The following is a 17,150-nucleotide window of genomic DNA, read 5'->3' on the forward strand; positions in this document are numbered from 1 at the left end:
TGAGCTCCTTAGGTAAGAGTGATGGAGTGTCAATGTAGTGCATGGATCCAGCAGACCCTGTGCCTTCTGAACCTCTTTCTCTGTGGCAGACACTGACCTGCCCGTGGAGACAGCCACTCACACGCTGGAGGCTGCTAAAGACATTGGTGCAACCCTGCAACTGTTATGGAGGCAGGGAGGTGATGGCCACCTGGTATGATTATGAGGCTATCAATCCAGAAACTCAGCTAATGTTCTGGGAACCAAAGTTTGAAACCTGGCACACCAGAAGGTGAAATTGTAGTCTAATTAAAAAAAATATTTTAATAAAATTTACTGATGACCATGGGAAAAACCATCTGATTCACGAATACCCAACTGTGAAAGAAATCTGCTGTCCTCACTTGGTCTGTCCTATATCTGACTCCAGGCCCACAGCAGTGTGATTGATTCTAAATTGCCCCCTGAACTGGCCTGGCAAACCATTCAGTTGTACCAGTCATTACAATGTCTCAAAGGAATGAAACTGGACGGATCACCTGGCACTGCCCTAGGCACCTGAATATGTGGCAAAAACCCTGTCGATCCAGCAAAGTCCTCCGTACTAACATCTGGGGGCTACTGCCAATAGTAGGAGAGCTGTCCCACGGGCTAGTCAAGCAACAATCTGACATAGGCATACGCACAGATTCCTACCTGACATTTTATGTCCCAGTCACCACCATCACTATCACTGGACGTGTCTTGACAGACTCAGCAGAGGAGGTAGCACAGTGGGTATAAGGTCGGTATAAGGTGAGGCCTCAACATTGACTCTGGCCCCCATGATGTGCTACAACTTCAGGATAAACACATCCAAGAAAAACATCTGCTGCTTACCGCGGACCACTCTCCCTCAGCTCATGAATCAGTTCTCCTCCATGTTGAACTTGGAAGAAGCACAGAGGATGGAACGGGCACAAAATGTACTCTGGATGGGCATTCGATGTCCACCATCGAGAGTGTCTCGGAAGCAGCATTCCTGATTGAGCTGGTTGGGTCCTAAAGGACGTACCTATCGTCTGTGTCTGCGTCGGTGAAGAAGCCGACAAGAGGGACAAACATACTCGAACTCATCCTTACCAATCTGACAACTACTGATATATCTGTCCATGACAGTATCAAAAAGAGTGATAACCACGCAGTCCTTAAGGAGACGAAGTCCTGTCTGATTGAGAATAACTTCCAACATATTGTTTGGCACAAAATGTGTACAATAAATCAGACTGACTTCAAGCAGATCTCACAACTGAAGACTTGGCATCCATGATGTGATGTGGGTCATTACAACAGCTGATGGTCTCATCGTTCCACTCAGCCATGACCATCAAGCCAGGGGATCAATCCTGGTTCAATGGAGAGTGCAGGGGAATATGCTAGGAACAACACCAGACTTAGCTGTAGATGAGGTGCCAAACTGGTGAAGCCACCAAACTGAACTATTTCCATGCCAATCAGCATAAACAGCGAGTGGTAGACAGAGCTAAGCAATCCCACAACCAACTGATCTGATCTAAGGTCTACAGTCCTGCCACATCCAGTTGTGAATGATGGTGGAGAATTGAACAATTCACTGGAGGAGGAGTCTCCACAAACATTGCCATCCTGAATGATGGAAGAGCCCGGCATATCAGTGCAAAAGATAAAGCTGAAGCTTTTGCAGCAAGCTTTACCAAACGTGCTGAGTGGATGATTCATCTCACCCACCTCCAATGGGCCCCATCATTGCAGATGCCAGTTTTCAGCCAATTCGATTCCTTCCACGTGATATCACAAAATGGTGGGAGACACTGGACACTGCAATGTCTATGGCCCTGACATTATTCCAGCAATAATACTAAAGAAATATGTTCCACAACTGGGCAGCATGGTGGCACAGTGGTTAGCACTGCTGCCTCACAGTGCCAGAGACCCGGGTTCAATTCCCGGCTCAGGCAACTGCTTGCATGGAGTTTGCACATTCTCCCCGTGTCTGCGTGGTTTTCCTCCGGGTGCAATTGCTCTAGCTTGCCCAGTCCAAAAATGTGCTAGTTAGGGGAATTGGCCATGCTAAATTGCCTGTAATGTTAGGTGAATGGGGTAAATGTAGGGGAATGGGTCTGTGTAGGTTGATCTTCGGAGAGTCGGTGTGGACTTGTTGGGCTAAAAGGCCTGTTTCCACACTGTAAGTAATCTAATCTAAAAGAAAATGTCGCTTCCCTGGCCAAGCTGTTCCAGTACAGTTGTAAAACTGGCACCTAACTGACAATGTTGGAAATTGCACTGGTGTGTCCTGTCCAGAAAAGGCAGGTCAAATCCAAACAGCCAATTACCACACCATCAATCTTTTCTCGATCACTAGTGAGGTGATGGAAGGTGTCATCAACAATGTTATTGAGCAGCTCCTGCTCAGCAATAATTGGCTCACTGTCGCCCAGTTTGGGTTCCACCAGAACCACCCAGCTCCTGACCTCATTACAGCCTTGGTTAAAACATGGACAAAAGTGCTGAATTCCAGAGGGGAGATGACAGTGACAGCCTGTGACATCAAGGCCAATTGGACCATATGTGGCATCAAGGAGTCCGAGCAAAATTTGAATCAATGCAGTGGTTGTCGGGGGAGGGTAGTGTTTTTTGGGAGATAGGTGGCGAACACTCCAGTGCTTGTAGTCAGACCAGAGACAGAGGAAGATGGTTGTGGTTATTGGAGGTCTGTCATCTCAGCTCCAGGACATCTCTACAGAAGTTCATCAGAGTATGTCCTTGGCGAAGACATCTCCAGCTGATTCAGCATAAGGTCCCCATAAGCATCTTCCCTCCCACATAAGGTTAGAACTGAGGATGGTCACTGATGATTTCACAAGGTTCAGTATCATTCACGACTCTTTAGATATTGAAGCAGTCCGTGTTCAAATGCAACAAGGTCTGGTCAATGTCCAGGTTTGGCTTAGAAATTGCAAGTGACACTCTCAGCACACAAATGCAAGGTTATGACCATCACCAATAAGACATAACCGATAAACTGCCGCTTGATCTTCAATGGTGTGACCATCACAGAATCCCCCAAAGCCAACAACCTGGGAGTTATCATTGTGCTCCCACACTCTCTAAGGCTAACCTTCCCACCGAGGTGTCAGGGTCAGAGCCTGTGGGGTTTACAAAAGGCAGCCTTGGTAACCCTTCCCCTGAGCAGTCAGGGGTGAGGTGGTGCCTTCTATAGGAGCTGAGCCCTCAGGGGGTGAGGTGGTGGCTTCTACAGGAGCTGAGCCTGTCTCCACAGGCCCCACATGGAGGCTCGCTTTACCTGCAAGACAGAGAGAGAGAGACAGAGAGAGAGAGACAGAGAGAGAGAGAGAGAGAGAGAGAGAGAGAGAGTGACAGTTTCACGGCCACTGGTTGGAAATGGTGTGCTCTGAATGAAACCAACAATGCACTTTACGGGAGAGTGGGGGAAAAGCACAACACAAACTTGAGGAACAAACCCCCACTTTCCTCTTTACCGCCTTAAGGACTCAATACTGATTTCCACAACTCACACCTTGACTTTATGATGGGTCTGGGTAGGTTACTATTTGGAGGGTCAGTGTGGACTTGTTGGGCCGATGGGCCTGTTTCCACACTGTAGGGAATCTAATCTATCTCATCATGTCTCTTCTCCGTTTTTCTTTAATTCCTGCAATCTCTTACATTTTCTTACATTCTCAGCTGCATTAGACACACAGCTTTATTGTTTGTGTCTTATTTGTAGGGTGGACCCACCCACTTATTTTCACACCTTAATTTCTGTACATCTTACACTTTTTCTTTTTCTCATTCAACACCATTAATAATGGTCTTGTCTTTAACGTGGGTCTCAGCAGTATCTCCCCCATCTTCTCCCTCTGTCAGAACAAGAAAATGACCCATTTTCACTCCGTCTTCAGCTCTGAGTTGAAGCATTCATTCCGTTTCCCTCTACAAGGTTGCTGTTTGATCTGCTGAGTTTCTGCAGCATTCTGTGATTCTTTCAGTTTTGAAGCATGAGCAAAATTTGTTTTAACTGAACTTATGTCTGATCCTATCCTCCTCACTGTTCACTGTCTTTCTGTCAAACGTTGAAATCTTCTCCTTCCTATATCACATATTTGTCTAAGTTATTTATGTGTGTATTACAAAGATCAGTGGTCCTAACACTAGCCATGAGGGAAGAAGAATAATGTATCTTCCTGCAGTCTACCTACCTTCTCATCAATCTGTCTCAGAGATGTTATTACACATCTCTGGAACAGTCGGGATTTAGAACCCAGGATCTCTTACCTGGGATATGATCACTGCACCAGTAACGCCCTCTCCCTGCAGCTAATCATGACGTGCACAGCATTTCTCTCTGAGTTATGTTCCTCAGCCAATGCCATTTCTCCTTCAATCGCATGTTTACATTTTCCTAATAAGTCAATTTAATAGCACCTCACCTTTTTAAAAGTCGACGTATCTAACATGAAATATGAGAAACTCAGCTAATTCCAGTTACTATATCCAAGAAGTCCATCAAGTCGTTAATACCTGTCATTTGTTAAACTCTTCTTCAAAGAACAAAGCGACAATTTATCTTGGATCACTAGGGAGCACCATTTACAAACTCCCATGTCTCTTGGCCCACTCTCATTTTTTCATTGTTCCTTTACTCAGCAACCCTCACACATTCTATCCAGACCAGGGAAAAGTTTTACAAATACAAAGTCTGGTACAAAGTCACTGGATCGAAAGAAGTTCAATGAACCTGTTTGTTCAGTGACTGTAATTAATGTCAATCTCCACGGGCCCTAATTGAGTCTCTGGATTCCTCCTTCTATTAATAAATGAGTCTCGGCTGTAACGTTCCTCGAAACAGGGAGCGATGATAGATCAGAATCTGAGGAGAGCAGACTGCAATGTTCCCACAATGGGCAGGAGTCTCTCTGGGATAATTGACTATTTTTCTGCAAATTATCACGGTATGCATTTGGAACGTCGGATCCTATGCATACTTCTGATTATTCAATACATTTACTATCCGATTCTCACTGCTGTTGGTAATCCGAGTAAGTGTCTCTGTCTGGCTAGTAATTCTGTGAATCATGAAGTAACTTTATTACTATTCTTCTCATTTCCAATTCCCCAACTTTCATCTTTTAGAATGGGTTTCCTACAATGACATGCACACACTCTCTCTGCCTTTCCTGCAAGCACACGTTTCAGTTCATGGAGTGAATCTGTATTGCAGAACTATAATTTATTTTGCTAAAAAAACGCATAACCTCCAGTCAATCCATGTAAGATGCTGTAAATATCACTTTAGAATTAGAACCAGTCCTACAGCCATATTGGGACACAGACAGTCTTTAACCTCACACATTTAATGCATTTTCTGAGCTGAGATGACACCTGTTGTTGGTGAATCTGAATTTATCTTGAGAATGTGACTTAAAACGAATTTTGGGATTTACCTATTAATGAATTGAAATTAGGAAACCCATTCTAAAAAAAAATGAAAGACTTAATCTGAGCTTGACTAAGATATTCGAGCCGCATGACACTGCAAACTTTTGTGAAAGTTTCTGCATTTTCTGGTCCAGCTCCATAACCAACTGATGAAGAAGCAGCGCTTCAAAAGCTAGTGCTTCCAAGTAAAACTGTTGGAGTCTCACCTGGTGTTGTATGATTTTTAGCTTTGCAAACTTTCCAGATTGAATTTCTCTTATCCCTGCTCTTCCCAACTGCCCACTCCATTGATATATTCCTGCAGGTTACAGATACTGTCCTCACTTTTTACCAGCCTTCCGAGTTTCATGCCATGTGTGAACTTCTTTATCATATTCCCCTGAATTTAAGTCTAAATCATTCATCTACACAACAGACACCAAGATTCCAGCACTGAGATTTGTGAAACCCCACTGAAATCAGACTTTATGTCACAGAAACATCCCTCAACCATTCCCCTCTCCCTTCTGCCTCAGCCAGTTTGACATTCAGCATGTCATTTCACCTGGGACCCCATTGGCTCTTACTATCTTGACCAATCTGCATGAGGGACTTTACCAAAAGCCTTGCTGAAATCCATGTAGAGCACATCAAATGCACTGCCCTCATCAACACACCAAATTACCACCTCAAAAGGTTATCAAACACAAACTTCCTGTAACAAATCCTGGATCTGATTAATTATTCTCTCTTCAGTTGAAGATATAGTCTCCCTGCACTGTCCTTTTGGTCTCCTTTGTTGATGTATTTCTCTTGCAGCTGCGAGACTGAAAGGGAACCGAGATTCTCGAGCTTGCCGTTCTGAAACCGCATTCGGTACTGAGGGCAGATGCCTTAAGGCAGTGTCTGCAGCCTGACAAGGCCACATGGGGAAATCCTTTTCCAATGCAGGGAAGTTTAGCAAGGAGATACCTCGACACTTATGGCCTCCTTTGCAGTTGCTCTTGTTCATGTACAGGGTCACAATTCTTGTATCACACACTCCCAGTGGAAATGTCTCCTCCTCCAGAAGAAACAGAGAGGTTAGTGCAGAAGCAGCAGGAGTGGGGTTTTCTGTGCTTAATGAATACTGTGAAAAGTGACTGGAGCTTTGTCCATGAGTGTGTGTCAATAGCTTTGATAAAGCCCTGCACTTTGGGTTTGATTTCCAGCTTTGCCGTAACAGGGAGGCTTTTTAACGGTGTCTAGAGCCTCCTGAGTGACAATGTTCTCCCTATGTTATAGCTTAAGGTGAGGATTTCCACATCTCTGCAACTATTTGTTACAGTGGGTGATAATCTCTCCTGCCTTTGTTTCAGTTGAGCTGTTTCTTTTCCTCATGCATCTTTCACCTTTCCCATCCCTTCGTCCATACATTTTCTTGTGATGAATGGCTGTGGATATTCTTGCAAGGTTAGAAGTTTTATTATTGGATCGTTGCTTAGCATCTCTTGGACTTTACTTCAAATGGCTCTTTCTGAATTCTCACTCAGATCGCTCTTGTAATCAATGAGAGTGGAACTCTTGCCTTCAATGACAGGCTCTATCATAGTAATGTTAGCCTCAAACCAGTCTGTGATATTTTACCGTTGCTTCTAGTCTCTTCAGGTTGTAGTATTATGATGTCTCACATAATGTGCTATTTCACTTCTGTTCTCTGAAAGGGAATGCTGCAAAGTCCCTTTTAGTCAAGTTGACCAAAAGCTGCTTTTAAATTGAGAAAGCAGTGTGTCTGATGTTAACATGAGGGCAGTGTGTCTGCTTTGAATGAAAAAGACCTTCAAGAGCTCTACATATTTGATACATATCAGAGAGATGTGTGTCTCAAAGCACAAAATATGTATGTTTTACAGCTCATCTTGAGTGTTACAGTTTGGTTTTCAGGGCTACCCTTCCATTCTCGCTAACTTCTTTTTTAATTGATGCAGTCAACATGTCGCATTACGTTCTGTTTATGTCTTATGGATATTTTCATTCATGAACAGGACTCAGGAAACTTATTAATATTATCAATAACCACAATGTTAACCCACAATAAAGCCACAATGTTTTGAGAAAACATTAATTTCCTGGATGGGTGCTGTAGTCAAATTGACACTAAACAAAAGGCATAAGTTTGCAAAATGTTTTCCCCAAAATAAGTGACACATAATTCACGGGACACAAAAAGCTACAACAACAGACATGCTTCCTGCAGACTGAAGGAGTGAACGTTCATGTGTTTCCACACATATTCACAAAGTTGGAATAGTTTTTAAACCAGTTTGTTTACTCGCTTCTTTTACTGAGATGTGAGAACATAAATATGTATTTGTTTATCTATTATTCAATCAAATGAAAATATCAGATGTCAATTTCTGATTTAAATAAAACAATTTGCACCATCTATATGACAATATAATCTACTGAAATTCTCCCAAAGATAAGGCCACATACGGTCAGTGACTAAAGCTAGATATACTAAAGCTACTTGCAAGCAATTCATTAGCTCAGTGATTGCATCTTTCCCTCATTCCTAGTTAGTGGAAGTTTCTGTTGTTAACAGATCTGAATCCAGTCTCTGCTGTTTGCAAAGTCCCCCGTCTGCCACTTCACTTGCAACCTCTCTCACTCGAAAACCCTCTTGAAATTTTTATTTTCTTCCTCTCTCTCTCTTTCCAATCTTGCTCGCTCTCTCTCTGTCTCTCTGTCTCTCTCTCTCTCTCTCACTCAATCTCTCTCTCACTCCCACTGTCTTGCAGTGTCGATCTCTTGCTTCCACCCGCATCCTTTCTGTCTAACCTGTTCTCATGTGACCTCTCCATGAACCCAATCCCACTGGGTTCCCCTTGTCCCCTCAGACCCGTTGTGGCGTCCCTATAACATCCCAATCCCCTCATGGCCTCAATTTCTACTCCCAGGTTCCTTGCAGTTTCGCTCTTGCCTCTACACCACCCCTTGACCTGTCTGCAACGACTGGCTTGGCTCCTCCCTCTGGGTATCACTGCCAGACATTTCCTCCATCCACCTGTAACTAGCCCACAGGCCAACCTCCCTCAAAGAGAACCTTCCTGTTCACACTGACCTTGCGGCATTCTTCCCCCACCTCCAATACAGTGATAGAGTCATAGAGGTGTACCGCATGGAAACAGACTCTTTGTTCCAACATGTCCACGCCGACCAGATATCCCAACCCTATCTAGTCCCAACTGCCAGCACCTGGCTCATATCCCTAAAAACCCTTCCTATTCATATAGCTGTCCAAATGCCTCTTAAATGTTGCAATTGTACCAGCCTCCACCACATCATCTGGCAGCTCACTCCATACACGTACCACCCTCTACATGAAAAAGTTGCCCCTTAGGTCTCTTTTATACCTTTCCTCTCTCACCCTAAATCGATGCCCTCTAGTTCTGGACTCCCCACACATTCATCTGAATTAAACTCCATCTGCCACTTCTCAGCCCATTGGCCCATCTGGTCCAGATCCTGTTGTAATCTGATGGAACCCTCTTGTTTCTCTCTTGTATTCACCATTGATAGGCACATCAGTAAACCTATCAGCAGCACGCATGGCCATACAAAGCCTGTGATTGGAGGAGCAGCTGACCTCCATTCTCACCCACTTCTGGTTACTTTTGGAAAATGATTAAACAGCACAACTGCTATCTCACCCAGCATTCTATTGACAAGTGTTGGATGCATTTCATCTGAATCAGGGACATGTCAGCCATTGAATCTAAGAATTTCCTAGCAACATTTCCTCACGATTGCAATTGTGTCTAATTCATCCCTTCCTTTTAACTTGTTATTCATACTCATTTCTAGAATGTTATTTGAAAGACTGGCACAAAATATATGTTCGATGAATCCACTGTTTCTTTATGTCCCATTATGATGTCATTACTGGACACAATAACACAGTTAAATATCTCAATACGCACTGTAGCTTATTAACTGTATCTATACGAAGGTGTAACTTTACGCTTGGCTTAACATAATGTGTTCTTGTTTATTTTCCTTTCTCATAGTTAACACAGTGACAATAGTGATTTTGTCACAGAGAATGTGTGGTCTTTCTAAATGTGTCACTCACTACCTGGTGGCCATGGCAGCAGTTGACGTACTGCTCATAATCATAGATCTAATGTTGAGACACATTCCAATTATTTATAGAAATGAATTTATATTTCTGAAGACCATCCCCGAGTGGAACATCCATGCCCCCTGGTTTTTGCAGCTATGGACTGCTCTGTCTGGGTCATGGTCGCTTTCACCTTTGATCGATTTGTGGCCATTTGTTGTCAAAAATTGAAAGACAACTACTGCACTGAGAAAACAGCAGCCGTGGTTTTGGGAACAATAACTGTGCTCAGCTGTTTAAAGAACATTTCCTGGTATTTTATGTTAACACCTTGGTATAAGCTGAGAAACCAGCCTTGGTTTTGTTTGGTGAAAAAGCATGTTTCGTTATCTCTTATCTGGGGATCAATTGAGCTTATTCACTATATTCTGACCCCAGCACTCCCATTTGTTCTGGTTCTGCTGCTCAATGCTTTCACTCGGATGTACATTTTAGTGGCCAGCAGAGCCCTAAGAAGACTTCGGTCTGACAGCAGGGGGCAGCATTCCAAGGACTGACACTTGGAGAGCAGAAGGAAATCCATCATTTTAATGCTTCTTATCTCAGGGAATTTTATCCTGTTGTGGTCAATGTTTGTGGTGTATTCTACATGGAGGCGATTGTATCGGTTGGGTTATAAAGCTGTATTTTTACATTCCTTTTCACAAGATATAGGATTCATTCTCCAGCTCCTGAGTTGCTGTGCAAACACATGTATATATGCTGTGATCCAGACTAAGTTCAAAGAACAGCTGAAGAATATGGTAAAACAGCCTTTTGTGCAATTAGTGATTTTTATGAAATGATGAGATGGATTGCTGCATTCTGGGATCACAATTGAACACTCCATGCCCCTTGGGTCAGTGATAACGACACAGTGAGGTCAGTCTGCTCTCCCTGACATCTGTGAGACACACAGAGTAGGTTCAGTCAACACTCCCCACGATCATTGAAACAGACACAATACAATCGATCAGTCCTTTCTGGATCAATGAGACAAACACAATGCTTTCCCTGGGTAAATGACAAACGTTGGCCCCTAAAGACACTACATCACTCCTTATTTTGAATAAGAGTCATATAATGTGGAAACAGAGCCTTCAGTCTAACTAGTCCCTGCCAACCATCTTCCCAAGCTAAAATATTCACAACTGCCCGCACTTGGTTCATATCCCTACAAACCTGTCATATTCATGTACACATCAGAATGTCTTTTAAACTTTGTAACTATACCTCCACCCACCACTGTCTCTGGCAGTTCATTCCACACATGAACCACGCTCTGTGTAAAAAAAATACCCCTCAAGTCCTTTTGAAATCTTTCTCCTCACACCTTAAAAGTATGCCCTCTAAATTTGAACTCCCCCTACCTCGGAAAAGACCATTGTCATTCACCTTGTCTCCGTCCCTCATGATTTTCTAAACCTCAATAAAGTCATGTGTCAAACTCCTGTGCTCCAGTGAAAGAAAGTCCCAGTCTTTCCAGTCTACTTTGATACGTCAAACACTCCATTCCCAGCAACACCCTGGTAAATTATAACTGAACCCTCTCCAGTTTAACAATATCCTTCCTACAACAAGGCAACAAGAACTGCACACATTACTCCAGAAGGGACCTCACCAGCATCCTGTACAAAATCAATATAACGTTCCACACTCAACAGCAGATATCCCTGTGCAAAGATCCTGAACTGCACTTAAAAAAATCCAGCAAATACCTCTATAATTGTCAACACGGATAAAACTTTAAGTGATTACAGTGCATAACAAAAAGCAAAATTATGATATAAAATGGCGAGAGCAAATGTCACTGAAATCATGCAGCAAATATTGTTTAACGTGCTCACAATTAGGAACATCTAAACTGCTCACTCTGTGTAATATTTAAAAGGCAGGGATGACAGTCACTGATGTGACCCCATTTGAACTTGCTCCTTCCTTCTCAGAGGCAATTCAGCATCAGCAGCAAATACCATCTTTCTCAATGATGCCCACATCGTGTGAATGAATGTATGTGTGAACATTCTTGAAAAATTGAAGCAGATAAAAACTGATATAAAGCATCATAGTGATATTTAGTTCCATGTTTTAAACTTCATGTACCACAAATAATACCTGATAAAATAAGAGCAAGTACTTGGTGAAATATTATTTGGTAGTGATTTGGTATTACAGAACTTGAGCATTGCTGGAAAAGACATTTTGTCAGAGCTTTTTGTTTTACACACATTAGGATAATTTGCCAGAATACAGTTGAACAGGAACATTTATACTCTCCAAGGGAAGAGTGCTGATTGCTTGGCAAGTAGACCTTGCTGTCAAAATGCACCAATCACTGATGATAGATAGTTGACCCCCGGGTTTGTTTAAATTTTAAACCAAATAGATTGACTCTGATTAATTACAGCATTGCTCTATTAATAAAGAGACTGGGAATGGATGTGTGCTTTTTTTACTGAATTCGAACAGAGTTAATGAATGTTTCTACTCTTTTCATCTGCAAAGAACAGGTTTCTGTGTATTAAACTTTGTATCTTCCAGTATGCGCAAGTATCCTACACTGTGAGCCCAAATGACAGTCCTAACTTACATATAAACATATGAAATTGGAGCAAATATCGACTATTTGGCTCCTCAAGTCTATCTGTGTGTGTATGTGCAATGTTACGTCCCACGAATGTCCCACCAAACTTTTAACTTAACACCAATGTATCTGTTTTATAGGATGGTGTTCAATTTAAAAACAAACAGATAAGCACTGCAGATGCTGGAAATCAGAAACAAAATCAGAAATTGCTGGGAAAAACTTAGCAGGTCTGGATGCATTTGTGGGGTGAAAACAGAATCATTGCTTTGGGTGAATGACCATTCTTAAAAACTGATTGCTGATGACAAAGGGTACATATTTGTGCTGAAGTTGGTCTGGGTAGGGAACTGTGATAGAGTACATGGAGGGAGAGAGAGAGAGAGAGAGAGAGAGACAGAGACAGAGAGACAGAGAGACAGAGAGACAGAGAGACAGAGAGAGAGGAAAAGCAATCAAAGGTCTTTGTAAAAGTGAGTCTGGGAGAATGAATAGTTGCTAATGGGGATCATGAGCGGCTGACAATGGGTTGAGTGTGGTCGTATCCTATTGGGAAGCAATGCCAAAGAGGATCAGTCAAAGGCTGCTCTAAACCTGGCTTGCATGTGGGCCAGTCACCCACTTGCCCAGCTCAGTTTAGAGGCAATGTGAATGATACTCTGCCTTCCTCAGTGAGATACGACATTTTCCTACTTTTCGTGTTGCAATAATTACAAGCAACGCTGATATCAGTGTTCCTTCTCCTTTAATCTATACTTCCAATCCTGTGAAACACCTGATAATGATGGACACCTCAATGGATAGACTTAGGTTCACAAGATCTCAAGGTATTTACCAAACTTCGTTATCATCAGGCGTTGGATTCTCACAACATACCCCATTGATCTACATCACAAAGTTAACGGTTATAGTCTTTCTCAGACACGTCCCAGACTTGCATATCTCAAAGTGCGCCCGAGTTCTGTTATTCATTGTAGTCATTGACACCCCTATTTAGCTCTGTTCCTCATCTTGTATTTCCCCGGGCTTCATCACCGGAGATACAAATAAATGTTAGTTCCTACTAATTGCTGTAAGATTCATAATATTAGTTCTAGTTTAGATTAGTTAGATGTGAAGTTGTATGTTCTCACCTGTTGCTAGAATTCCTTCACATATACGTGTTGAGCAGTTTCTTTCTCTCCATGTTATAAATTGCCTATCACTTAAGCACCTTCTAAATTCTGTTATACAGTTTATTAACCTGATTACTTGACAAACAAAAGGATATTTTTTCTTATTATTTGTTCTAAAAGTTGTACTATCATTTCCAATTAAGTTATTTGGTTAGACACAGTGTTGGAATTCTTTCGCTATTGGGTTGTGAGCAGCTTCTGTCCCATTTGATCTTGGATGGTCCGAAAAACATGGCCCCTCTCTCTTACAGTGGCACTATAGCTCATTCTAGTCATATCCTGTCATCTGGGAAGGGATTTACTGACCCTACTCTAAATATTTCGACTCTAACTCTTTTACCTAAGAAGGCAACATTTATATCTTTCTTATATTTGTTAAAATCTTAAAGCTGTCTCTTACAGATATCTGCAGTTGTTATGTTTCCAGAACTCCCTTCATGTTAATTTGTAAGATTCTTTCTACAGCACAAACCCTATTACCTTTATTACCTCCTTCTTAAAAGTTTCTCTGTGATACACTATGACCTCACTTTAATGATGGACCAGGCAAACGAATTATGGTATTGGAGCCATATTTCTACCGAAGGACGGACATTTTGTGCCATCTCTGAACATGGGATGCCCCAACAAAAATACAGCCCATGTGAAGACAGTGCACAATGTGTTGGGTGTTTAGATAAGGACATTGGAGAAAGTGCTCAAGTCCGAAATTTGTTGAACTCAGTACAGAGTTCAGAAATCTGCAGGGTCCCCAAGCAGAAATGTGTTCTCCCAGTTCACACTGAGCTTCACTGGAGCACTGCAGCAAGCCCAGGATAAAAGTGTTGGCCAGGGAAATGTGGTGGTGTGTACAAGTGGCAGAAAACGCAGGGCCATTTCTGTGGACAACATGGAGGTGTTCTGGGAATTTGTGAACTAGTCCATGATTCACCTCCCCAGTATAGAGGAGTGAAGTGTTGCTTCACCTTGAAGGTGGGTCTGGGGCCTTGGAGAGTGAAGACAGAGGGAGTAAAGGGACTGGTGTTGCAGGGGAAGGTGCCATGTGGTTGTGGAGAAGTTTTGGGAATGGAGGAGGGTTGGACCAGTTTGTCCCAGAGTGAATTGTCCTTGTGGAAGGCTGAGAAGGGAGAGATAGGGAAAAAAATGTCTGGTGGTGGTATCCATTAGGGGAGGAGGGTGGAAATAGCAGCTAATTTTCCTCTGGCTGTGGATGCTGGATGTGTGGTGGGTGAGGACAAGGGGGTCTCCATCAGTGTTGTGGGAGGTTTTGTCACATCCGCTAAGAATTCAACAAGAATTGTGAGGCAATACAAGCCCCTCACAAAGCCATGCTGACTATCTCGAGTTAAACAACACTTTTCCAAATAATAATAAATCATATCTCGCAGAATGCTTTCCAATAATGTGGCTACTACCGACATAAGACTGACTGGTCTGTAATTCGTAAGATTATCCCTATTCTCTTTCTTCAACAAGGAAACAACATTTGACACTTTCCGAAAATCTGGTACGACCCAAGGGTCAGTGAGGATACGAAGATCATCACCAAAGGCGCAGCAATCTCTTCCCTCACTTCCCGTAGTAAACTTGGGAATATGCCATCTGGCCCAATGAACTTACGTATCCTCATCTTTTTCAAAATTTCCAGTACATCCTCCTTCTTAACATCAGACTATTTGAGCATATCGGTCTGTTTCAGGCTGTCCCTTTCGCTAGCAAATACTGAAGCAACGCATTCATTAAGGACCACCCCAACCTCCTTCGACTCCAGGCACAAGTTCCCTGCACTATCTTTGATTGGCCCTGTGCTCACTCTGACCATCATCTTGTTCCTCTCATAAGTGTAGAATGCCTTGGGTTTTTCCTTAATCGTACCCATCAAGGCTTTTTCATGCACACCTCTCGCTCTCCCAAGTCCATTCTTCAGGTCCTTCCTCGCTACCTTTTCAGCTTCTCGAACACTGTCTGACAATTGCTTCCTTAACCTTCAGTAGTCATGATTTGTCTTGGAGCCTTGGAGAGTGGGGACGGAGGGAGTAAAGGGACTAGTGTTGCAGGGTAAGATGCCATGGGGTGTGGAGTACCTTTGGGAATGGAGGAGGGTTGGACCAGTTGGTCCCAGATTGACAAGGCTCCACTACTTCCCTTTAAACAACCACATAACCTTAAACAGATCGTTGTTCATAGCAAGCTGCCCAGCTCTCAGGACAACTCCATAAAACCCTGTCATGGTGGGCGCTGCAAGACGTGTCAGAGTATGGACATAGATACCACCATTACGGGTGGGGAGACCTCCCAACTTGTACATGTCAGATACTCATGTGATTCAGCCAACGTTGTCTATCTTATCCGTTGCAGGCAAGGATGCCCAGAGGTATGGTACCCTGGAAAAACCGAGCAAAGGCTAAGACAACGGATGAATGGGCAGCGAACAATAATCAACAGATAGGAGGGTTCCCTCCAGTTGGGGAACACTTCAGTGGTCCAGGACATTCAGCCTCGGATCTTCGGGTGACCATCCTCCTAGATGGCCTTCGGGACAGGCAGCAGGGAAAAGTGGCCGAGCAGAGGTTGATAGCTAAGTTCTGTACCCAAAGGGAGGGCCTCAACCGGGACCTTGGGTTCATATCACATTACAGGTGATCACCATTGCACTGTATGCACACACACACACAGATACTCCTACAAACACACAGACACTCTCATACACACAGGCACTCCTATACACACATACACATACACACATACTCACAGACAGCCACACAGACTCCTCCAGACACATACACTCCCACACTCACACATGCATCCCCCACAGACTTAAGAGACTCTGCACTAACTACACACACACACACAGACATGCACACATATACTTTGTCGGGTGAATTTGTACTTGTTGGGTTACATTGTACTTCGCTCAAAAACTGCATGAATTTATGTAAAACTCCGTTATCTCACTTTTTACATTAGAAACAATTTAAATATCATGGCATAGACAGAGAACACAGGGGGCTAACACCTTCAACATATTGTCTAGCTATCACCATTGATAACAGCTAACCCGAGAATGCAACTTTTAAAAAAAAAGGTTTTGTGATTTACACTTGAAAGAAGTGAAACTATCACTGTATTCTAACAGATAAGAGGATAAACAGACGATCAATTTTTCAATGTATAATTTCAGTTCCACCACACTGTAATTTTTTGCTGTAAATTCTGTGTGTTAGGATTGAGCCCTCCACTATCACATGATGAAGGAGCGTCGCTCCAAAAGCTAGTGTGCTTCCAATTAAACCTGTTGGTCTATAACCTGGTGTTGTGTGATTCTTAACTTTAACCTTCAGTAAGCGTCCTTATCCCTCTTGATAGATATTACACATTACTTGTCATCCAAGGTTCCTTCACCCCACCATACCTTCCTTATTCCTCTTGATAGATGTTACACATTACTTGTCATGCAAGGTTCCTTCACCCCACTATCCCTTCCTTATTCCTCTTGATAGATGTTACACATTACTTGTCATCCAAGGTTCCTTCAACCCACCATTCCTTCCTTGCCTCAACTGGACAAACCTATCCAGCACTTGCAGCAAGTGCTCCCTAAACCACCTCCATATTTCTGTCATGCCTTTCCCTGAGAATATCTCATCCCAATTTCTGTTCCACAGTCCCTGTCTAATAGCATTGTAATTTCCCCCTCCCCGAATTAAATGCTTTCCCATACTCTCTGCTACTATCCCATTCCATGTGTATACTAAAGGTCAGGGAGTTGTGATCACTATCACCCAAATGGTCTCCTACCGAGAGATCTGACACC

This window comes from Hemiscyllium ocellatum, chromosome 12 (assembly GCF_020745735.1).
Source record: "Hemiscyllium ocellatum isolate sHemOce1 chromosome 12, sHemOce1.pat.X.cur, whole genome shotgun sequence".
Taxonomy (NCBI): domain Eukaryota; kingdom Metazoa; phylum Chordata; class Chondrichthyes; order Orectolobiformes; family Hemiscylliidae; genus Hemiscyllium; species Hemiscyllium ocellatum.